Source organism: Paroedura picta, chromosome 6 (genome assembly GCF_049243985.1).
Source record: "Paroedura picta isolate Pp20150507F chromosome 6, Ppicta_v3.0, whole genome shotgun sequence".
Lineage (NCBI taxonomy): Eukaryota > Metazoa > Chordata > Lepidosauria > Squamata > Gekkonidae > Paroedura > Paroedura picta.
The window spans coordinates 3,570,210-3,594,467 of record NC_135374.1 but is presented as its reverse complement, the minus strand read 5'-3'; the positions used below and the strand labels follow the sequence as shown (position 1 = coordinate 3,594,467).

The following is a 24,258-nucleotide window of genomic DNA, read 5'->3' as shown; positions in this document are numbered from 1 at the left end:
GTTCGATTCTGCGCTCCCCCACATGCAACCAGCTGGGTGACCTTGGGCTCAACACGGCACTGATAAAACTGTTCTGACCAAGCAGGGATATCAGGGCTCTCTCAGCCTCCCCTCCCTCACAGGGTGTCTGTTGTGGGGAGAGGAAAGGGAAGGCGACTGTAAGCCGCTTTGAGCCTCCTTCGGGTAGGGAAAAGCGACATATAAGAACCAACTCTTCTTCTTCTTCTTCTTCTTCTTCTTAAAAGCGGCAGCTTCTAATCTGGCGAGCCGGATTTGATTCGCCACTCCTGCACATGCAGCCACAGCTGGGGGACCCTGGGCTAGTCACAGCCCTGATAGAGCTGTTCTCACAGGGCAGTTCTCCCATAGCTCTCTCAGCCCTCACTGAGTGTCTGTTGTGGGGAAGGGAAGGGAAGGCGACCGTAAACCGCTTTGAGACTCCTGTGAAAAGCGTGGTATAAAGCCCAACTTTTCTTCTTCTTGTGACAACCGACAAGAGAAGGGCAGTCCGAGCCATCGAGGGCAGGGAGTATAACAGGTATAAACTATTATGGATTGTTGGGATTTTTTTTTTTTGGTTTTTTGGTATTGCTGGACAGCTCCCTTTATGGCTGCTATGCTAACAGCTGCTCCTAGACTGCCTTTCTGTATGTGGCTGAGCGGCACACATAAACCAGTTCCCTCACGGAGCATCATTCAGTCACTACCTTATCAGTGCATCCCGTCACGGGACTGTTAATACGGAGGAACCTCCCCACAGAACAACCTAGCGGGATCAGAGCGGGCTACACAGACGGTGAGTAGGCGAGCAGAAGGGATCGTGTCCATGCTTGGCTCTCGTGGCCCTTTCTTGCATGCCCAGGGAAATGCTTTGAGATTGGGAGGCGAATTTCTTCCACCCCAGACTGGCCAGGGATTCTTGTTTGGGACAGGGGCATCATCCGGGCATGCAATTGGGGTCACTGTGGGTGGGCAGGTAGTTGTGAATGTCCTGCCTTCTGTAGGGCAGGGGTAGTCAACCTGTGGTCCTCCAGATGTCCATGGGCTACAATTCCCATGAGCCCCTGCCAGCATTTCCTGGAATCTCTCTCTTGCATTGAGTGCAGTGAAGTCAACTAAACCAGGGGTAGTCAACCTGTGGTCCTCCAGATGTTCATGGACTACAATCCCCATGAGCCCCTGCCAGCATTTCCTGGAATCTCTCTCTTGCATTGAGTGCAGTGAAGTCAACTAAACCAGGGGTAGTCAACCTGTGGTCCTCCAGATGTTCATGGACTACAATCCCCATGAGCCCCTGCCAGCATTTCCTGGAATCTCTCTCTTGCATTGAGTGCAGTGAAGTCAACTAAACCAGGGGTAGTCAACCTGTGGTCCTCCAGATGTTCATGGACTACAATCCCCATGAGCCCCTGCCAGCATTTGCTGGAATCCCTCTCTTGCATTGAGTGCAGTGAAGTCAACTAAACCAGGGGTAGTCAACCTGTGGTCCTCCAGATGTCCATGGACTACAATCCCCATGAGCCCCTGCCAGCATTTCCTGGAATCCCTCTCTTGCATTGAGTGCAGTGAAGTCAACTAAACCAGGGGTAGTCAACCTGTGGTCCTCCAGATGTTCATGGACTACAATCCCCATGAGCCCCTGCCAGCATTTCCTGGAATCTCTCTCTTGCATTGAGTGCAGTGAAGTCAACTAAACCAGGGGTAGTCAACCTGTGGTCCTCCAGATGTTCATGGACTACAATCCCCATGAGCCCCTGCCAGCATTTGCTGGAATCCCTCTCTTGCATTGAGTGCAGTGAAGTCAACTAAACCAGGGGTAGTCAACCTGTGGTCCTCCAGATGTTCATGGACTACAATCCCCATGAGCCCCTGCCAGCATTTGCTGGAATCCCTCTCTTGCATTGAGTGCAGTGAAGTCAACTAAACCAGGGGTAGTCAACCTGTGGTCCTCCAGATGTCCATGGACTACAATTCCCATGAGCCCCTGCCAGCATTTGCTGGAATCTCTCTCTTGCATTGAGTGCAGTGAAGTCAACTAAACCAGGGGTAGTCAACCTGTGGTCCTCCAGATGTCCATGGACTACAATCCCCATGAGCCCCTGCCAGCATTTGCTGGAATCCCTCTCTTGCATTGAGTGCAGTGAAGTCAACAAAACCAGGGGTAGTCAACCTGTGGTCCTCCAGATGTTCATGGACTACAATCCCCATGAGCCCCTGCCAGCATTTGCTGGAATCCCTCTCTTGCATTGAGTGCAGTGAAGTCAACTAAACCAGGGGTAGTCAACCTGTGGTCCTCCAGATGTCCATGGACTACAATCCCCATGAGCCCCTGCCAGCATTTGCTGGAATCCCTCTCTTGCATTGAGTGCAGTGAAGTCAACTAAACCAGGGGTAGTCAACCTGTGGTCCTCCAGATGTCCATGGACTACAATCCCCATGAGCCCCTGCCAGCATTTGCTGGAATCCCTCTCTTGCATTGAGTGCAGTGAAGTCAACTAAACCAGGGGTAGTCAACCTGTGGTCCTCCAGATGTCCATGGACTACAATTCCCATGAGCCCCTGCCAGCTGGCAGGGGCTCATGGGAATTGTAGTCCATGGACATTTGGAGGACCACAGGTTGACTACCCCTGCTGGACAAGATGACCCTGGAGGTCCATTTCAACTCTATGATTCTATGATTCCACACAAGCATCACAAGCTTGCAGGCTACACCAGCAGCGGAGGCCAGATCAACCCCAGACACGCCATGCCTTGTCAGTCCTGGTGGGAAACTACCCTGTTTTCTCAGGCTCCCTCGGAGCCATCTGAAGACAATAGCCGTGAGTGACTCACAAAAGCTCCTCCCCTGTCCCAAATTTTATTAATCTTGAGGGTGTTCCTGGACTCTGGCTCTTTTCTCCTGCTACCGGCAGACTATACAGCGACCCACCTAGTTACTCTGGAGAGGGGGTGGGCGGGTCATTTTTTAACGAGACCTTCCAATTCCCACTTAAGTTTTAACAGCGCTGACTCCAAGAACGGCCCCTTTCTTTGTGTCAGCAGCAGAAAAGCTTGTTTACCAGGAGAATATTTAATATACAGGAAAACTACACTGGATTCGCTTGTGCTCTTTCGCTGCTGTTTCTCCACGCAGGCAATTTAATGAAAGTCATTCCTCAACCTGCAGCTGTGAATACAATCAGTGGCTCAGACCGAGCTGTGTACTTTTCCCACAGATGCTCCCTGGCTAAATTTATAGCAAGGAGGAGAAACAGCCGGGTACTTGGAGAAGGGGGGGGAGTTTGCTGGGGACTTTTTGGGGTAGACAGAGAGTATATAACAGGACTATATGAATTCATTCTCTCTGTGTGTGTGTGTCTTTCTCCCCCTCTAACACATCGCACACAAATATTTCTGGATATGGAGGCTGGAGCAGAGTTGTTCTCTCTTGCCCCGGAGGGAGGGACCAGAACCAATGGGAGGAAATAAATGCAAAAGAAATTCCGTCTCAACATCCGGAAGAAGTCGGAGTGGTTTCTCAGTGGAACAGGCTTCCTCGGGAGCTGGTGGTGGAGATTTTTGAAGGGAGGCTAGAGAGCCATCTAACAGAGAGGCTAATTCTGTGAAGGTTCAAGGGGGTGACAGTGGGTGAGCAATAGGGTGGTGAGTGTCCTGCATAGTGCAGGGGGTTGGACTAGATGACCCAGGAGGTCCCTTCCACCTCTAGGATTCTAGGATTCAAAGTGCAAATCAAAAAATCCACACAGCGGGGTCAGGTTCAGAAAAGGGGAACATCCAGGTGTTTCAAAAACTAGCATAACTTAGAAAAGTAAGGGCTTAAGAAAACAGAGGCTAACACATAATGTAACATTTTTTAAAAGACAAAACATCAAGATCTGGTAAGGGGATGTTTGGTATGAACTGCCAACCCCACGTAACCAGATATTCATTTTTGGAAAAATAAGCAAAAATCAGCAGCATATATGAGAGAAAGTTAAGTATTTGAGAGAAATTTAAGTGACAGCCCTCTTTAAGTATTTGAAAGGTTGTCACTTGGAGGAGGGCAGGATGCTGTTTCTGCTGGCTGCAGAGGAGAGGACACGCAGTAATGGGTTTAAACTTCAAGTACAACGATATAGGCTAGATATCAGAGAAACATTTTTTCACACAGAGTAGTTCAGCAGTGGAATAGGCTGCCTAAGGAGGTGGTGAGCTCCCCCTCACTGGCAGTCTTCAAGCAAAGGTTGGATACACACTTTTCTTGGATGCTTTAGGATGCTTAGGGCTGATCCTGCACTGAGCAGGGGGTTGGACTAGATGGCCTCTATGGACCCTTCCCACTCTATGATTCTGTGATTCTATGAGAAAGCAGCAGCAGTGACCAGAGGAGGAATGTGTGATGACAGCAATTCCCACCTTGACCATTTTCGACTCCTATCTGAATGGTACGGTCCCATCTCACACTTCTGGAGGCCGTTATTTTCTTGCATTTAGGAACCTAGCCCAAGACTTAGGACCCCGAGCTTGCATAGTATTCCCAAAAAGCACAAATGACTGAACCCGCTTAGGACATTTACCACAGCAGAGTCTACAATGAATAGGGCTGCCCTCAGAGTTAGGGCAATCCCTCTAATACTAAATTTTCAATCCATCCAATTGCAATTGGGCAAAACAACAAAAAGATCTGTCACATCTCCCTGGAAACCACAATGCTCACATTCCTGTGACAGATGGAAAACAGTATGGCGGGCTGCACCGCAATCGCCTTTAGGGACTGGTATTTTGCCTCAGAGCTCAGATTCACCACCTGTCTTTAGCTCTGTGATTTAGAATCGTAGAGTTGGGACCCCTAGGGTCATCTAGTCCAACCCCCTGCACTATGCCGGAAATTCACAGCGACCTGCCCACCCACAGTGACCCCAATTCCATGCCCAGATGATTCTACTCCCCACACCCCCCAAAAAAAGATCCAAATCCCTGAACAGTCTGGCCTGGAGGAAATTCACCTCCCGACCTCAAAGTGGCGATGGGCATTTCCCTGGGCATGCAAGAAAGGACCACAAGAGCCAAGCTCAGACACAGTCCCTTCTGCCCACCCACTCACCATCTGCCTGAATTCACAGAATCACCAGTTCTGTCCGATGGCTGTACTCGCCCTTGTCTGCACTTTCCCATGAAGGAGCTAGAGGTAGCTGGCCAATCTGCAGCACGTATTCTTTGCCTTCTGCCTACATAATTTTAAAAGGAAACTATGAACATCGAGCTGAGCGGAAGAACCCCCGGATTCATAGCTTCTAAACAGCTCTCCCTGCCGTGCAGACTGCCTGGACATTTCGCTATCACCACCCCTCCCACAGAGGCCACAGCCCCCTAAACCAGGGGTAGAAGAAGAAGAAGAAGAAGAGTTGGTTCTTATATGCCGCTTTTCCCTACCTGAAGGAGTCTCAAAGCGGCTTACAGTCACCTTCCCTTCCTCTCCCCACAACAGACACCCTGTGAGGTGGGGGAGGCTGAGAGAGCCCTGATATTCCTGCTCGGTCAGAACAGTTTTATCAGTGCTGAGGGGAGCCCAAGGTCACCCAGCTGGCTGCATGTGGGGGAGTGCAGAATCGAACCTGGTATGCCAGATTAGAAGTCCGCACTCCTAACTACTACACCAAACTGGCTCTCTCACCAAACTGGGTAGTCAACCTGTGGTCCTGTAGATGTTCATGGACTACAAATCCCATGAGCCCCTGCCAGCAAACACTGGCAGGGGCTCATGGGAATTGTAGTCAATGGTCGTCTGGAGGACCACAGGTTGACTACCCCTGCCCTAAACAGCCAAGAGATTTCACAGGAGGTCGCCACTGCCTGCCTCTGCATGGTAACTCTGGAATCCTCGGAAGTCTCCCACCCAAGTCCTAACCAGGGCCGATGTAGCTTAGCTTCCGAGATCCAATGCGCTCAACCCAACCGGGCCCATTTGCTTGCACCTTCTCCTCTGGTTTCTCGGCTTCCGCAGCCTCTGGCCCAGCCAGCCAGGCAGCCTAGTGTTGTATTTAAGAGCAGTGGCTTCTAATCTGGCGAGAAGGGTTTGATTCTTTGCTTCTCCACATGCAGCCAGCTCGGTGACCTTGGGCTCGTCTCAGTCCTGATAGTGCTGTTCTGACTGTTCAGAAGCTCCCTTAGCTCCATCTACCCCAAAGGGTGTCTGTTGTGGGGACAGGAAGGGAAGGCGATTGGAAGCCGCTTTGAGACTCCTTTGGGTAGAGAAAAGCGGCATATAAGAACCAACTCTTCTTCTTCCTCAGTAATCTCAGGGTTCTCTCAGCTTCTCCCACCTCACAGGGAGTCTATTGTGGGGAGAGGAAAGGGAAGGCGATGGGAAGCCCCTTTGAGACTCCTTCGGGTAGAGAAAAGCGGCATCTAAGAACCAACTCTTCCTCTTCGTCTTCTTCCTCCTCTGACCCACGAAGCCCCGCAACCAAGGGGGCCGCCTGGCTCAGCTTGACCTCAGACCCCAGCAACCCTGAAGTCACTGACAGCTCTTCCCGTAAGCCAAAGGATCGATCCTCACCTTCCTCCTAAGCATGTGATACATGCACGGCGCCTCAACAACCAACGTGGAAGCGGGCGGATCAGTCCTGGGTGCTTCTGCCGCCAACGCTCTGCTCCGGAATGCCTCACCTGTGCGATGTTCCACATTCCTCATGCAAGTCCAAGAAGCCTCCCAACACAACTGACCCCGTTCACATTCACGTCTTATTGCCTGATTCGTACTTGGATGTGGAATTCTCAGCAAGTTGGTATCACTGAAGGAACGGCTGGTCCAAAATGCTAATATCCTGGAATAAACACTTAGGTGTTAATTCCCTATGACCCTTGAAAGGTCTTCGCTCTGCGAATTCTAACAGATTGGTCATCGCCAGCACACGTGAGCTGCGCTTGGCTTCAACCGGGTTCAGGGCCTTTTCGGTCCTGGCCCTGACTTGGTGGAATGAGCTCCCGGAAGAACTGAGGGCCCTGTCGGAGCTTCCACAGTTCCACAGGCCCTGCAAGACGGAGCTCTTCCATCGGGCGTTCGGCTGAGGCCAGGGCATTGAAGATCGATATGGCCCCTCCTCCAAATGTTTTAATCTTTCAACATCTGGAAAACTATTATCATCTACGCCAGGGATAGTCAAACTGCGGCCCTCCAGATGTCCATGGACTACAATTCCCAGGAGCCCCTGCCAGCATTCGCTGGCAGGGGCTCCTGGGAATTGTAGTCCATGGACATCTGGAGGGCCGCAGTTTGACTACCCCTGATCTACGCCTACCTTGAGGCTGGAGCCAGGTCAATTTGGTGGAGCCCAATGCGGTTACTGGGGTCAGGTTTTTATTGATTGTCTTGTGATTTCATCGTTATTTTATGGGCTGAACCGTCAGGAGCCGACTGGCCCGGGGGCAGCGGTCAGAAAGTTTAATAATAAATAAATAACAAATTTCTCCACGAAAAGGGCAATAATGTGCCATCCAGTCCAGCTTACCCTTCAAAGCAGCAGACGGAACTTAAGTTGTTTGCCTGCCTCTGAGCTTACTTGGGGGGGGGGGTCTCTCCATCCAAGTACTGACCATGACCCACCCTGCTTAGCTTCCAAAATCTGGTGAGATCAGGCTAGCCTGGGCTATCCAGATCAAGGCAAAAGACATTCCACAGAGCATCTCTAGACTGCCGGACAGCCTCCCATCCAAGTCCTAACTGGAGACGACCTGCTTAGCTTCCAAGCTCTGGTGAGTTTGGCTTATGCAGGCTGCTGCGCTGTACATAAGAGGCAGCAAGTCATTAGAATTCATGCCAGAACTCAGGAAACTTTTTTGAACTTGCTTCTAAACCAGGCCCTCATTCCACCAATATTTTCAGACAGAAGAAGAAGAAGAAGTAGAGTTGCCATTTTTCTCTACTCAAAAGAGTCTCAAAGGGGCTTCCATTCACCTTCCCTTTCCTCTCCCTACAACAGACACCCTGTGAGGGAGGGAAGGCTGAGACAGCCCTGATATTACCGAAGAAGAAGAAGACCTGGTTCTTATATGCTGCTTTTCCCTACCCGAAGGAGGCTCAAAGTGGCTTACAGTCGCCTTCCCATTCCTCTCATTTAAGTGTCTCATTTAAAATCACGCGGTCTCAGAACAACAAGTTGTAAACGTCCCCATTGCCTCTCGTTACCCACTCATGTGCCATCTGCAACCACAGAACTTCCAGGGAATGCAAACATTTCGTCTGTTATTATATTCTTGAGGATAACTGGTGGGAGGGAGCAGACACGGCCCAGAGGTCTCGGCTTTATGCCGTTATGTACCATCCTAAAAGAGATCCTACCAGGCAGGGCCGCTGTACAATCTTCATTAATTTCCTGCAGCCGAAACAATATTTCTTGGATTGTCTACACGGGACAATCCCATAAAACAACAGTAACAATAACCACAGTATCACACAGTTCTGAGATGGGAGTAGAACAATAATCCCCCCTACCAACCCCACCACCTCATGAGAAGGAAGGACTCCCTGGAGAAGAGCCTACTGCTGGGAGCGATCGAGGGCAAAAGAAGAAGGGGACGACAGAGAATGAGGTGGCTGGATGGAGTCACTGAAGCAGTCGGGGCAAACTTAAATGGACTCCGGGGAATGGTAGAGGACAGGAAGGCCTGGAGGATCACTGTCCATGGGGTCGCGATGGGTCGGACACGACTTCGCACATAACAACAACCAACCCCGCTGATCCCAACTAAGGAACAATATCCTGGTATTAATTGTAACTCTGGGGCGTTCAAATAGGGCTCCCGCCTTGAATAAATCTTTGTTGGTCTTAAAGGTGCCACTGGACTCTGATTTCATTGTGCTACTTCAGACCAACACAGCTGCCCATTTGAATCTTTATTTTTGGAATTTAGGAAAAGGAAGAAGACTTTGTTTTTTTACAGGAATCCGGCAGCAAGACAGTTAAAGGTTCAAAAAAACAGGAAAGTTTGCTATTACCTACGGTGGAAGAATGGTTGAAAGAAGCGTTGGAATTGGCAAAGAGAGCCAAACTCATTTCCTTAATTAGAGAAGAGACGACATCTGTATTTGTTGCTAATTGGAAACTTCTTACAGGCTATTTGCTTAATATGGGGGGGGGGGTAAATTGATGGTACCTGGTTCTGAGGGGAGGGGAGAGGGGAGAATATGAGCTTATTGAAGAAAGAGGGATGTGCTTTTCTATGATCATAGTCTAACTGATAAGCAATTTGATTTATTTTAGTCACAGGTAGATAAAATGGGAAGCTCTTTCTTTTCTTTTCTTCTCTTCTTTCTCTCTCTCTTTTCTATCTAGCCCATCCCACCTCAAAGGAGTCAGGGACAATGGGGATCGTTCTCTCCTATTCTTCATCTTCACAATCGCCTTGCAGGGCAGGGGGAAAAATCAATTGGCTAAATCTCTCCAAGAAATCAAAGTAGCTGAGCGTGGAAATTAAACTCGAGGGCCTTTCCACACGCCATTAATGTAGCGTCATACTTACCTTATGAAGATGCAATATTTTTGGCGTTTCGCACGACATCGCCAACCTCCCGTTTCCGGCCAGCAAACCTAAAGCAACATCCGCCATTGTAAAACTCCAGCTGAGGAATTGCATAAAGTGGATTCCCCAACCTATGTAGCGCGGGCTATAGGAGAGCAACCAGCAAGCCACCAGCCAAAGAAATGTACGAGGCCGAAGAAGTACCACCTCTGCAACCAATGTCCTGCTCTAGCATCCAACTCCCTCTCCCTTCTCCCTGGGATGGGAGGTTTTTTTTTTTTAAGCAAACTACCTGGAGCAACAAATTGGCGTACAAGCATGCAGGCAAAGACAAACATAATTTTTTCCAAAGTTGTCACACAAAGCATGCCTAAATCCCGCCCCCCAAAAAAGAAATCAGGAATGAGATTATTTTTTTTAAGTTTCAAGACTCATGATTCCATAATGGGTGGCATTCAAAGAGCACTATGCATTTATGATTAGATGCATAGGCGTTTCAACGGAGGAGGTTTGAATCTAAAACAAAAAAAAATTGCGGGTATTGCACACCCTTTAAAACGTGGAGAAAGGGGATTGGCTGCCTGGCTTGATTGACAGGTGGAAGAGAGTTGTGTATAAAGCACGCTGCTCTCTTCCGCCATTTCAAGCAGGCATGCGAGGGTGTGAAGGAGGCAGAAGAGGAGGCAGAAGAAAGGAGGCAGAAGAAAGCGAGACAGCAAGAAGGTGAGGAATGGCCAGGGGCGTAATTATTTTTAGCGCTACACCATTATGCTACACCATTTTTTTTTCAGAAGTGCGGAAATGCCCCAAGTTTTCTAATCAACGACTCCAACCTCTTCCATCTGCACCAAGAACTCCCATCTTGTTTCAGCCCTTGAACATGTTCGGGATTCACACACAGGGTAGCAGGGCATATATCACAACATGGCTGTCATAAAAGGCAAAGGACTGCCATGGGCAAGAGAAAAGAGATAACCTTTTTTAAAAAAAGACCCTGGGAAAGTGCCAAGAGAAAGAGAAACCCAGCCTTGCGGTGGGAGCAGCAACCCAAGCAATGTTCATTTTAATGTGCACAGCCAATCAAATCTCCAGCGGCCAATCAGAAGCCCCAGCTGGCCCAACCATGTTCTAAAAACCCTGGTCTCTGCAAAGCCATTTAAGCAAAGTATATATTTATAACATTTTCCTGCCATCTTTCTACCCGATCTGGGTCCCAGTAGGGGCAGGCTTTCTCAACTCAGGTTAGTGAAACCAGGAGGGTTTCTTGGCAGCCCTGGAAGGGTTTCTCAAATTGGTGAGAGTTAATTAATGGCCAATGGTGGGCCTGGGGTGGTGGGAAGGGGAGGGGCTCCTGGTGGGCATGTCCACAGCTCTGCTTCCCAACCGGATAGGGGATACGCTTCTAGGTAGCACTGTGTGTGAACGAGACCTTGGGGTACTTGTGAATTGTAAACTAAACATGAGCAGGCAGTGTGATGCAGCGGTAAAAAAGGCAAATGCCATTTTGGGCTGTATCAACAGGGGCATCACATCAAAATCACAAGATGTCATAGTCCCATTGTATACGGCACTAGTCAGACCACACCTGGAGTATTGTGTGCAGTTCTGGAGGCCTCACTTCAAGAAGGACGTAGATAAAATTGAAAGGGTACAGAAGAGAGCGACGAGGATGATCTGGGGCCAAGGGACCAAGCCCTATGAGGATAGGTTGAGGGACTTGGGAATGTTCAGCCTGGAGAAAAGGAGGTTGAGAGGGGACATGATAGCCCTCTTTAAGTATTTGAAAGGTTGTCACTTGGAGGAGGGCCGGATGCTGTTTCTGTTGGCTGCAGAGGAGAGGACACGCAGTAATGGGTTTAAACTACAACGATATAGGCTAGATATCAGGAAAAAATTTTCACAGTCAGAGTAGTTCAGCAGTGGAATAGGCGGCCTAAGGAGGTGGTGAGCTCCCCCTCACTGGCAGTCTTCAAGCAAAGGCTGGATACACAATTTTCTTGGATGCTTTAGGACAGTGGTCCCCAACCTGCGGGCTGCGGCCCGGTGTCGGGCCGCGAAGGCCATGGCACCGGGCCGCGGCTCCCTCTCCCCGCCCCCCCCCCCGCAGTAAAAAACTTCCCAGACCGCAAGCTTGCGGCCCGGGAAGCTTCTTACTGCGGGAGGGCGGGGAGAGGAAATCAGGGCCGGGCCACGCATCGCGCATGCGCGGCCCGATGCGCGGGCATGGCCCGCGGGCGCGGCCCGATGTGCGGGTGCGGCCCGTGCGGGCGTGGCCCGATGCCCTGCCGGTCCCCAGCCTCGGAAAGGTTGGGGACCACTGCTTTAGGATGCTTAGGGCTAATCCTGCGTTGAGCAGGGGGTTGGACTAGATGGCCTGTATGGCCCCTTCCAACTCTAGGATTCTATGATTCTACCCCATTGTGCCACTTCTGGGGTTTCTTGACTCCCGAAGAATGTTTCAGGGGCTTCTCAATTATAGAAAAGCTGAGAAAGGCTACCTTTACGTCTCCGACATGACCCTCAGAATTTCACTCACAGCTTTTGTTTGGTTATTTTTGCATTTCCCCAGAGCGATAACATCTGTCCAGGCTGCAAAGATTTCAGAATTGTAGCCAGCTTGACAATTGCCAAGGTCGTCGTGAATTCTTACTTAGGAAGACCAACCAGTTACCTAGTAACCACCTGGGCGCCAAAAGCGAAGGTGAACTGGGGGGGGTGGGGTGGAATTGTGCACAAGGCTAGAAACACTAGATCTGCTGAGGATTTTTTTTAAAAGCTAGCATATTACCAAAATCAACAGGAGACCCTTTGAGTCCAGATACACAGAGCAATTTCCATGAGAATAAAATCACAGGCATCTACAAGTCCCGGGGATCATAACGTCATTAAAAACAAACAAGCCATTTGAGGGACTCTTATAAGATAAATGAGCATTATTATATTTATTGTTCCTTCCACTGCAGTGGAGTGGTTGGGACTTGAATGACCGTTTACCAGAAGGAGCAATTTCTAGGAAATAGCAGCCTGGGCCCCCATCTTTCCCCTCCCTCGGTGATGCCCAGAAACAGCTAAAGAAAGGGGGTGGGAATCCCAAAACACAAATTAAGAACCCAATCGTTCAAGAAATTGAAATCTAAGGGCCTAATGCAGAGGTAGTCAAACTGCGGCCCTCCAGATGTCCATGGACTACAATTCCAATGAGCCCCTGCCAGCGAATGCTGGCAGGGGCTTGTGGGAATTGTAGTCCATGGACATCTGGAGGGCCGCAGTTTGACTACCCCTGGCCTAATGGGTCGAATTCTCTACATAAGACGTTGAAATTGTCAATTATACGAGACCCTGGCTGTATGGGTATAGTCCTTGTTTGAGAACGCTGAATAATTTTATTCTGGGCCTACAAATTGTTTTTCATCCTTTTGTAATAAATGCGTGTATTCCTCGTACAATTGACTGGGGGTGCAGAATGGCAGCCATTTTGTGGCTGGCTCCGCCTCCTACAGCAGCCATGTTTTAGTTGGGCAACTTGCGTTGGAAGTCCAAGGTCACCCACAGGCTCAGCAAAGTTTGGGGACCCCTGAGTTGGATCACAGTTATCGAATGACAATTCGTATCAACCGAGAGCATCAAAGAACCATAATGGCAAATTAAAAAACAGTCTGGAATTGTCCTTCTCCCCTTCCATCCCTAGACATACTATGTCAGCATAAAATTGGAGAGAGGAAAAGACCTTAGCCCATACTTTCAGCACCCCTGCCTTAGCCTTATCTCGGAGAAATACTACCCCATCAGTTGGGTTATGGGTTATACAGCACAGTCACCCCATCACCAAAGGTCACAAAATGTATCTCAATAGCTATCCTCTGTACAGAATAAGGCGAGACTGGAAACAGACGGATAACCTAAGGCTACATTCACACTCACAAAGGTGACATATTAAGTTTGTCTCTAAGGGCCTATCTTCAAACATAGAATCATAAGAGTTGGAAGGGACCTCCTGGGTCATCTAGTCCACCCCCCTGCACCATGCAGGACACTCACAACCCTCTTGCTCATCCACTGTCACCTGCCACCCCCTTGAGCCTTCCCAGAATCAGCCTCTCCGTCAGATGGCTCTCCAGCCTCTGTTTAAACATCTCCAAAGACGGAGAACCCACCACCTCCCGAGGAAGCCTGTTCCACTGAGGAACCACTCTGACTGTCAGGAACTTCTTCCGGAGGTTTAGATGGAATTTCTTTTGAATTAATTTCATCCCATTGGTTCTGATCCATCCCTCTGGGACAAGAGAGAACAATTCGGCTCCATCTCAAACAAGGACTATATAGGTACGGCCAGGGTCTCGTATAATTGACAACTTTAACTTCTTATGTGGACTAAATTTCAGTTACATGGGGCCAAGGGGTGGGAGGGGGGATCTCCAATATTATTTGAAGCAGCGTCCTTTAATTAATGTAGATAATTATGTGAATCAGATGTAAACCATTCTATTTTATTAATTCAGTCTTGCCTTTTCAAAGAGATCTATGCTGTTCTTTTGGTAAGGTATAATTCAGGCAAAGAAAGAGAGAAGCCAACAGAGCCAGCGTCCCCCCTCCGGGCAAACATAAGCTGGTTAAGACTTTCCTGTAGGGGCCGGCAATTCCTCGTTCTGGCTATTAGCTTGCAAATGAGTTTTAAGTTAAGTCTGCCCTTTTAAATGGGTAATGGATTAATTAATTGGCTTCTGGCTAAAATCAGAGAGCTTCTTAGGACAACAGGCAGGAGGACGGAGCGGTGGAGAGTCGCTTTGCCAGAGCTTTCACTCCACTGAGCTGTTGGAAAACTATGACATTCTCTACCTACAGGTGTCACCTGCCACCCCCTTGAGCCTTCACATTCTGTTTAGACGGAATTTAGAATCATGGAAGGGTTGGAAGGGACCTCCTGGGTCATCTAGTCCAACCCCCTGCACTGTGCAGGACACTCCCAACCCTCTCGCTCACCCACTGTCACCTGCCACCCCCTTGAGCCTTCACAGAATCAGCCTCTCCGTCAGATGGCTCTCCAGTCTCTGTTTAAAAATCTCCAAAGAGGGAGAACCCACCACCTCCCGAGGAAGCCTGTTCCACTGAGGAACCACTCTGACTGTCAGGAACTTCTTCCGAAGGTATAGATGGAATTTAGAATCCTAGAATCATGGAGTTGGAAGGGACCTCCTGGGTCATCTAGTCCAACCCCCTGCACTGTGCAGGACACCCACAACCCTCTCGCTCATCCACTGTCACCTGCCACCCCCTTGAACCTGCACAGAATCTACATAGGGCTGCCGCCTTCCAGGGAGTGGCTGGAGATCTCCTGGTATTTCCAAAGATCTCCAGACAACAGACATCAGTTCTCCTGGAGAAAATTTACTTATTTATTTATTTATTTAGATTTCTATACAGTCCATTTCTTTGCAGCTCTGGGCAGTTTACATTGAACATTATATAACTTACATGGGACGATATATAGGCTGTAACATCAACAACTTTCAAACAAGGCATCCAAAGATTACAAAACCACATTTATCATATAAAAATAATAATTAACAGTAACATTGGGGGTTGGTTCTTTTAGTTTGGGGGCTCAGCAGGTCGGCCTCAAGCGAATGCCTGCTGGAAGAGCTCCCTTTTGCAGGCCCTGTGGGAGGGCTCTGATCTCCTCCGGGAGCTCATTCCACCAGGTGGGGGCCAGGACCGAGAGGGCCCTGGCCCTTGTTGAGGTCCGACGTGCTTCTCTGGGGCCAGGGGTCCGCAGCCAGTTGGAGGTGGCAGAGCTTAGGGCTCTTTTGGGGGTATAGGCAGGGAGGCGGTCTCTCAAATACACTGGGCCCAAACCGCGTATGGCCTTAAAGGTGGTTACCAAAACCGTAAGCCTCATCCGAAATTCATAGAATCCTAGTGTTGGAAGGGGCCACACAGGCCATCTAGTCCAGCTGGGAGCCAGCCAAGTTGTTGGAGTGCCAGCCGGATGTGGGATCTCCATGATGTTTTCGTGAGAATCCAGGCCGCAGCATTCTTGGATGCTTTAGGATGCTTAGAGCTGATCCTGCGTTGAGCAGGGGGTTGGACTAGATGGCCTCTATGGCCTCTTCCCACTCTAGGATTCTATGATTCTAGTTCAGCAGTGAAATAGGCTGCCTAAGGAGGTGGTGAGCTCCCCCTCACTGGCAGTCTTCAAGCAAAGGTTGGATACACACTTTTCTTGGATGCTTTAGGATGCTTAGGGCTGATCCTGTGTTGAGCAGGGGGTTGGACTAGATGGCCTCTATGGACCCAACTATATGATTCTATGGTTCTATTCTATGATTCTGCACCAATTGTAGTTTCCGAATCAAGGCTAAGGGTAGGCCTGCGTAGAACGAGTTACAGAAGTCAAGCCTAGAGGTGACCGTCACAAAGCAAATGGTTGGATGAACTCTATGACATTGTACTTGGCTAAGGTTCTGCTCCTCAAAATCCCACCCACCCTGGGCTTCCTCCTCAGAATCTCTGAGCTGTGACCCTAAGGCCCTGAGACCCTTGGAGCTCCAATCTGGCTCTGTACAGAAACCCTGTATAAGCAGGCGTGGCCACCCTGTGGACTCCAATTCCCATGATCCCCTGCCAGCATGAGAATCGTAGTCCAAGGACATCTGGAGAACCACAATCTGGCCACCCCTGCTCTATAAAACGCACAGAAACTAGAAGGCTACCCCACAGAGAGGTCAGGGCAGTCCCGTTTCATATCCGAGAGAGGGAAGGGGCCATACAGGCCACCCAGTCCCAGACCCCTGCTCAATGCGGGATCAGCCTCAAGACCACAGGCCTACCCTGCAACGCTGTCACGCTTTCAAAATCAAGGCTCTCCTTCTCCACAAAGGAATCCACAGCATCTGTCGGGGGAAACTGAGTCCACTCCTGGCAATGCCAGCCAGTAAAAAATCGACCTTGTAGAAGCCTCGTCCCATATTCGGATTTGTGGCCATATTCCGAGTGCGAATGGTTATTGCCGCCTTTATTGTGCCTAGCGTCACCCCCACAACATGGTGCAGCTCAGCCGTCCGTCCCAGTTGCCCTGCAAAACCCCCTAAAATGAAGCTCTCTTGCAATTCACGTCACGTCCCCTTCCGTTTCGTAGCCGTATAAACTCACAGTAACGAGAACCTTCCGCTTCCGCGGCCTCTGTTTCCTTCGCAGGCAGCCCAATTTAATAAAGCCCTCCTGGCTCCAGGTGCTGCCGTGTTGTGTGCACTTTTCACCTGGATCTTAATGACGGCCGGGTTTACACAGAGTCCACGAAACCTGGAGCGGGGCCCACAAACAAAGCTGTAGCAATCCCGAAAATGGTTCTCTAAACCAGGGGTAGTCAACCTGTGGTCCTCCAGATGTCCATGGACTACAATTACCATGAGCCCCTGCCAGCAAATGCTGGCAGGGGCTCATGGGAATTGTAGTCCATGGACATCTGGAGGACCACAGGTTGACTACCCCTGCTCTAAACAAAAAGGGGGACAGGGTGGGAATAAACGGCAGGCCAAGCGCCTGGGGAAGGAACGCATGGAAACGACACGTCCCTTCTAACAGACGCCTCGCCATAAGCTACCTTGGATTCCACGATGGAAGATCAAAAACCCACCAGCAATTGTCATAACTGTGCGTGAGTCATGCGCAGCCCGGCCGAGCAGGGGCCAGTAAAATTGTGGCCATTTTAGGGCCCGCTTCCGTCTCCAATTAGGACGCATGAAATTTTGCTCCGCTAGCAGCTGACACACTGCGGGGCAGCAGAACGCTGGCAGTTTACAGAAATATCTTTGGCTGTTGCCTAAGAGATGTTTGGGGAGAAGCGCGGCTGTGTTCGCACGTCGCAAAGAAATCCAAGGGAGGAAGCAAAGGGCCAACGATGCAGCCGGCTTCTTTCCGAGGGGGGCAGCCTGCGAAACGGTCCCCCAATTTCGGAGTCTCGGACGATTGGTCTCTTGGGGTGCTCGATGTTCAATTCACGGCTCGACGAGTAGAACTACGACGCAGGAATGCCTCGATGAGCGCATGGCTCAGCTTTGCCAGAGAAAGACGCGCTGAGAGGCATCTCGAATCATTTTTGGCACCCCTAAGATATAACACTCATGCCGACCCGAAAAAGGATTTCCAAAACGGCAATCTGCTTAGTCATCAAAAAGATCCCTGCCTGCTCCATTACAGAAAAACAGGGGCCAAACTGCTCTTAAAAAATAAATAAGATTCTTTGATTAAGAGCATCAAGTCACAGCTACATGGGGAGGGGACGGACAACACATCTATCTATCTCTATCTATCTCTATCTATCTCTATCTATCTCTACCTATCTATCTATCTATCTATCTATCTATCTATCTATCTATCTATCTATCTATCTATCTATCTCTATCTCTATCTCTATCTCTATCTCTATCTCTATCTATCTATCTATCTATCTATCTATCTATCTATCTATCTATCTATCTATCTCTATCTATCTCTATCTATCTATCTATCTATCTATCTATCTATCTATCTATATCTATCTATATCTATCTATATCTATCTATCTATAATCTATAAAGAGTAATAATAAGTAATAATAATTAAGGGACATTACAGCAACCCCTCATGAGGTTTCCAAGGCAAGAGATAAACAGAGGACGTTTGCCATGGCCTGCCTTGGAATAGCAACCCTGGACCTTCCTGGCTGGTCTCCATCCAACTCCTAACCAGGGCCAGCCCTGCTTAACTGTCGAGAACCAGCCAGCTCCAGCTAGTCGGGGCTATTTAGGCTGCTTCTTTAGAAATGCATTTGGGAACAGCCCACATCTCTCATGGCTCCAGCCAAGCAGGCTCAAATCAAACATTTTGGCAAAGAAATGAAGAAGGGCAGAGAAAGGCATGAAGGACCAGGAAGAACTGGGAGGGCGGGAAGTAAGTGGAGAAGCCCCCGGAACGGGAATGACAGAATCATAGAGATGGATTATCCCCACCTCCTGAGGCAGCCCCTTCCACTGCTGAACTAGACTCCTAGACTCCTAGAGTGGGGAGGGGCCTTGAAGGCCATCCAGTCCCACCCCCTGCTCAGTGCAGGATCAGCCTCAAGTATCCAGGAGAAGGATCTGTCCAGCCGCTGCTTGAAGACCACCAGTGAGGGGGAGCTCCCCACCTCCTGAGGAAGCCCCTTCCACTGCTGAACTAGACTCCTAGAATCCTAGAGAGGGAAGGGGCCATAAAGGCCATCTAGTCCCACTCCCTGCTCGGTGCAGGATCAGCCTCAAGCATCCAGGAGAAGGATCTGTCCAGCCGCTGCTTGAAGACTGTCAGTGAGGGGAAGCTCCTCACCTCCTTAGGCAGCCCATTCCATGGCTAAACTACTCAAACAATGAAGTTTTTTTCCACTGATATCGAACTGGTACCATTCTATATGTAGTTTATAGTCATTACTGTGGGTCCTCTCCTCTGCTGCCAACCTGAATTTGCAGTATTCAGTATTTGCAACCTTGTCCCCTCTCAGCCTCCTCTTCTCCAGGCTGACCATTCCCAAGTCCCTCAGCCTTCCCTCATAGGGCTTGGTCCCCAGGCCCCGGATCCTCCTGGTCGCTCTCTTCAGCCCCCTCTCTATTTTGTCCTCCTACTTTCTGAAGTGAGGCCTCCAGAATAGAACTCCAGGGGTGGTTTGACCACTGCAGGATAGAGCAAGACGATGCCATCTTGTGATTTTGATTTAAGAAATAATGGCCAGAAGCCAATATTCAGAAGCCTCAGCTGAAACCCCAACCCTTGGTGGAGAAAAGTGCCATTAAGTTGAAACTAGGCCGCCTCGGCAATCATCAAAGCCAAGGGCCGCGCGTAAGAGGCCAGCGCCATGGTGCGGAGAGGAGGGACCCTGTTTACTTATTTATTTATTATTGTATTTATATACCGCCCTCCCCTGAGGCTCAGGACGGTTCATACCTTCCATTGCCTGCCTCTGCCCAGCCACGCTGGACTTGGTTGCTAGTCTCCCGACCAAGGATTAATGGGGGCCATGAAGAAGAAGAAGAAGAAGAAGAAGAAGAAGAAGAAGAAGAAGAAGAAGAAGAAGAGTTGGAGGAGGCTCAAAGCGGCTTACAGTCGCCTTCCCTTTCCTCTCCCTACAGCAGACACCCTTTGGGGTGGGTGAGGCTGAGAGAGCCCTGATATCACTGCCTGGTCAGAACAGTTTTATCAGTGCCGTGGCGAGCCCAAGGTCACCCAGCTGGCTGCATGTGGGGGAGCGCAGAATCGAACCTGGCATGCCAGATTAGAAGTCCGCACTCCTAAGCCCTGCAACAAGCTGGCTCGGACAGAACCCAACTAGCAACAGATAACCACGGAGGGAACTGAGAGCTTTAGTTCCAGCTGTAAAATTAGGAACACAATGCCTCAATTGCTTTCTACAGTCTAAGGCAGGGGTGGCCCAACTGGCGCTCTCCAACTGTCCATGGACTACTATTACCAAGAGCGTCTGGCCAGCACAGGCAGGGGCTCAAGGTAATTGTAGTCCATGGACATCCAGAGAGCCCAGTTGGGCCACCCCCGGTCTAAGGTAACTGTTTGGACCAGAACTGGAGAACCTGGGTTCGAGACCTCTTTTCCCGGCAACAATACTCATCAGAAAGGAAACCCAAGTCTCTGGACCCTAAATTGGATTATTAATATATCAGGAAACAATTCTCTTGGATTCTGAGCGCAGCTGTTCATCCAAACAATTGCGTCTAACATGGGAGCTGAACCACACAATAGATCAACTAGACACAAACCCAGCAAGCTTCTTAACAAGGTGTTCCAGGTGTACGCCTTCGTAGGAGCTTCATAGGACCCTTCACGGAGGGACCAAGGGACCAAGCCCTATGAAGATCGGTTGAGGGACTTGGGAATGTTCAGCCCGGAGAAAAGGAGGTTGAGAGGGGACATGATAGCCCTCTTTAAGTATGTGAAAGGTTGTCACTTGGAGGAGGGCAGGATGCTGTTTCTGCTGGCTGCAGAGGAGAGGACACGCAGTAATGGGTTTACACTTCAAGTACAACGATATAGGCTAGATATCAGGAAAAAGTTTTTCACAGTCAGAGTAGTTCAGCAGTGGAATAGGCTGCCTAAGGAGGTGGTGAGCTCCCCCTCACTGGCAGTCTTCAAGCAAAGGTTGGATACACACTTTTCTTGGATGCTTTAGGGTGCTTAGGGCTGATTCTGCGTTGAGCAGGGGGTTGGACTAGATGGCCTCTAGGGCCCTTCCAACTCTAGGATTCTATGATTCAGAGCTTCATAGGAGTTCTGATTCTCGAAAACTTACATCCCCCAAATCCTGTAAGTTTGTAAAGTGCTACCGGACCAGTACCTCGTTTGTGCTACTGCAGACCACTCCGGCCAACTCTCTGAAACGGCAAGAACGACTGGGTTTCAAATACCGATTGATACCGTTTAACTGGGGGTGGCAATGGGGGGGGGGGAAGAGAGGTTAGCCAAAAGCTGTTGAGCAAACCGATAAAGCTCGAATCTACCCACAGATTAAACATTATTTGGCTACGCTAGTGTGGCACACGCACTCCCACACCTGTGCACGGTTCACGCACGGCAAAACGAACCGAACGGTGCATCGGGCAAATCTTGCACAGAAGTGGAAAGGGGGGGGGCGTCTTTTAGAAGCAGAATGGTTTCTGTTCAGCCGGCAGCGTTATCCCCCCCCCTCCTCCTCTACCCAGAGCCTCCTGCAATCTGCAGCCACTTCACATTTCACATCTCACCGAATAACTGCTGTTGATTCAATCAAGGCCAGTTTTATAAATTGTTCAAAAGCCTCCCCCCCCTTCCAAAGATGCTTCCATCGTTCTGCATTCCTCAAAAAGGGGGGGGGGGAGAGAGAAAACACTCTCGCCTTTCTCCATCCTGAGTTATATGTGCTCCGCCGCATGCAATGTATTTTCAATAAAACATAAATGGATCCCATATTTCCCCCCGCACCCCCCCACGCCACGTTGGTGAACAACAACATGCCTTTTGTCTGAAAGGGGGGGGGAGGAAGAAAGAAAGAAACTCACCCCCGCTAATTTTTCCACAGTTTTCGGCACGCCAACCAAATCCCTTTTGGACGAAATTCAATCAACAGGAAACAGAAGCTACAACCTGAATGCTTATCGCCAAGCTGGGGGGGGGGGCTGTGCCAACACACACACACAAAAAGCCCTTTTGACAATGAATGCTGCTTGTGTCCCGGTATTTCACGGCTCCACTCTGTTTACACGGAAGAACGAACCCGGGCCTACCGTCTGCCTGACACCCTTAAACCACCACGGAAGGATAAGCTTAAATAGCCCTTTATTAGGACAGCCACCTAATAAATGGGCTCTCACGGAGAGCTTTGGAGAGAAGGTGGGGGTGGGGGGGTGTAAGAGCTCTCCCTCGCGACTCCGGATCGTGACCGTGCGCCCGTGCAGCTCGGCCAACAGAGCCGCTTGGCAGGCCAAGGACGTTGTGTGCGGCGATGTCCCCCCGTCGACTCGAATGAAAATCATCTTTTAAGCGTGGAGCACAAAAGAGAGGGATGGCCCCGAGTTACACAACACCGATGCGCTGGCGTTTCGCACGCTACACTACGAAGGGACGTCCAAAGGAGCACACTGCCGGGGGCCCTCGCAGGTCCTGCGGCACGGTGGGAAACAGGGGTGGCGTGTCACAAAAGACGGTGCGTGCCCCATGTGCCGTGCAAATAGCCCCAGAGTCACACTGGGGCCCCGGGGGAGGCCACCATGATGAGCATTCCTGCGTTTCGAATTCACCTCTCAGCAGCCAGGGTGCCAAAGAGAAGCTGCCGGCTTCTTCTCCCCATGCGGGGCCAGGTGTGCAGAGGGGCCAGGGCTGCTCCCCCCATCCCACATCACCCCACTCTCAAGGGCATTCCCGGACAATTTCCCGTGTGCCAGTACTTGGGGTGCCAACTCAGGGTTTGGAATTTCCTGGAGATTCGGAGGTGGAGATAGTGGGGGAGGGGTTCGGAGAGGTACCATGGCAGGGTGTAGTGCCCTCCAGATGCCCGTGGACTACAATTCCCATGAACCCCTGCCAACATGGCAGGGACTCATGGGAATTGTAGTCCATGGGCATCTGGGGAGCTCCAGTTTGGCCACCCCCCCCCCCACGGCCTAGAAAATCCCCTGCAAGGTCTCTATGGGGATGTCACCCCTGGAACGGTTCTCAAGGCCTTCCCCGTATTTTAGCACTTTGTGTTGTGTTCCATTCCATGCTGTCCACCCGTGTGCCTCCTTGAAGCATCCTTTGCCCCTCCCTCACCCACTGGCATCTCCACGCACCATCCCTAACCCCCAAAATTCCTTTATCTTCTGGCCGATGTTGCCTCAACTGCTCCAAACCAGCCATAAAGAGCTACAGCTGCCTCTGCCGCCACTCCGGGGCCGACGCCACACCAGCCGAATGCCCTCTGCCAGGCGTCCACATGCCCTTTTGGAATGCCGTGACCATCTTCCCAGCCCGCCGGCAACCTCTGGCCGAGCCTCAGCTTCACAAGCCGGTGCAAGAGGCGCCCACCCCGTCCCCAACGCCACCACTGCAAGCCTGCCACTCTGACCCACAGAAACGAGAGCCTTCCACTCACACGATCCGCACCCTGGCATGATGCCACCCCCACCCCGAGACTGGCACCTGAGCCCGCCCAAGAGAGGTGGGACAGACGGCCTGGAAGGGCAGCTCAGACAGGCAGGAGAGGGGGCACCCCACAGGCACCCAGCCCCAGAGAGTCTGAGACCCTCTTTTCCTGCCTCGAGGAGCCCCAGCACCCCCATGCCCTCCCTAGGCACCCCATGCGCTGCACCAAAGGCCCTGGCCCCTTTCCTCTGAACATGCACCCCACTCCACCCCACCAATGCATCCCCTCTCCCCCACCCCCGGGTGCCACCTCCTCCCCCTCCGGAAGCCAAATGCGCTCTGCCAACCATGGGCATCCGATGGGCACCACCACCCCCTCCCCCAAAATTGCAAAAATTTGCAGCAAAAATTACAGCAAACAACACTCCCCATGCCAGGGCAACACTGTCCCCCTGAAAATGCCTCTTCTCCCCCCCCCCTAAAATGCAACCAAAAGAGGAGGCTGCCCCCCCCATCTTGTGCCCCCCCAACATTGCACAGGCTTTGCACGCACAGGGAGATCCCCCGGGGGGGGGTTGGGGGCGCCACGGGTGCATGCCAATCCACCCCCTCCCCGTAGACAGGGGGAGGGGTCTGCAGCCCACCCACCCGCCCCCCGGCTCCCACCTGCGGGGGCTTCGTCTCCGGGCCGTGCGTGGCTGGTGGAGGGACGGGCGTCGCAGCCGGGCTCAGGCGGAGCGGGGACGTGCCTCCGACGAGACCCACCGCCAGCCACCAGCAGCTGTGGGCGCACCGTTCAGGGAACCCGACGACCGACTACAGCTCCCGGCAGCCCGCGCGGCGGCACGCTCGGCCTCCGCCGGCGGACGCCTCGCCGAAAAGCATCTCGGGGGTTGTAGGCCCCGGGGGGGGCGCCTCGCCGCTCGCGGTCGGGGAAACGGGGAAGGAAGAGGGTGGGAGGAGCTGGGCGCGCGCGGGGCAGGCTGGGAGTTGTAGTCAGGACGAGGCAGATGCCTAGAGGGGCGAGCGCCACGGGGGGTTGCCAACCTCCAGGGGGCGGCTGGAGTTCGCCCCGAATTCCGGGGGAATGGCCAAACTACGGAGATTGGTTCCCCTCTTTAAAATGGCTGCTTCGCGCAGGG

At 51.1% G+C, this 24,258-nt stretch overlaps 1 protein-coding gene across 5 annotated transcripts in view; it reads right to left on the bottom strand.

The window, feature by feature from the left end:
- The window catches only part of FAM168A (family with sequence similarity 168 member A), a 150,822-nt gene extending 126,780 nt beyond the window's left edge, over positions 1-24,042 (bottom strand). The window contains exon 1 of one of the 5 annotated variants that reach the window (XM_077341216.1): positions 23,783-24,042. The gene's annotated coding sequence lies outside the window, so the exon portion shown is untranslated. Of the gene's footprint in view, positions 1-21,555; positions 21,695-23,782 lie in introns of those variants that run through there. The other 4 variants (XM_077341218.1, XM_077341219.1, XM_077341220.1 and 1 more) reach the window with 4 other exon arrangements.
- Positions 24,043-24,258: the final 216 nt, after the last annotated feature.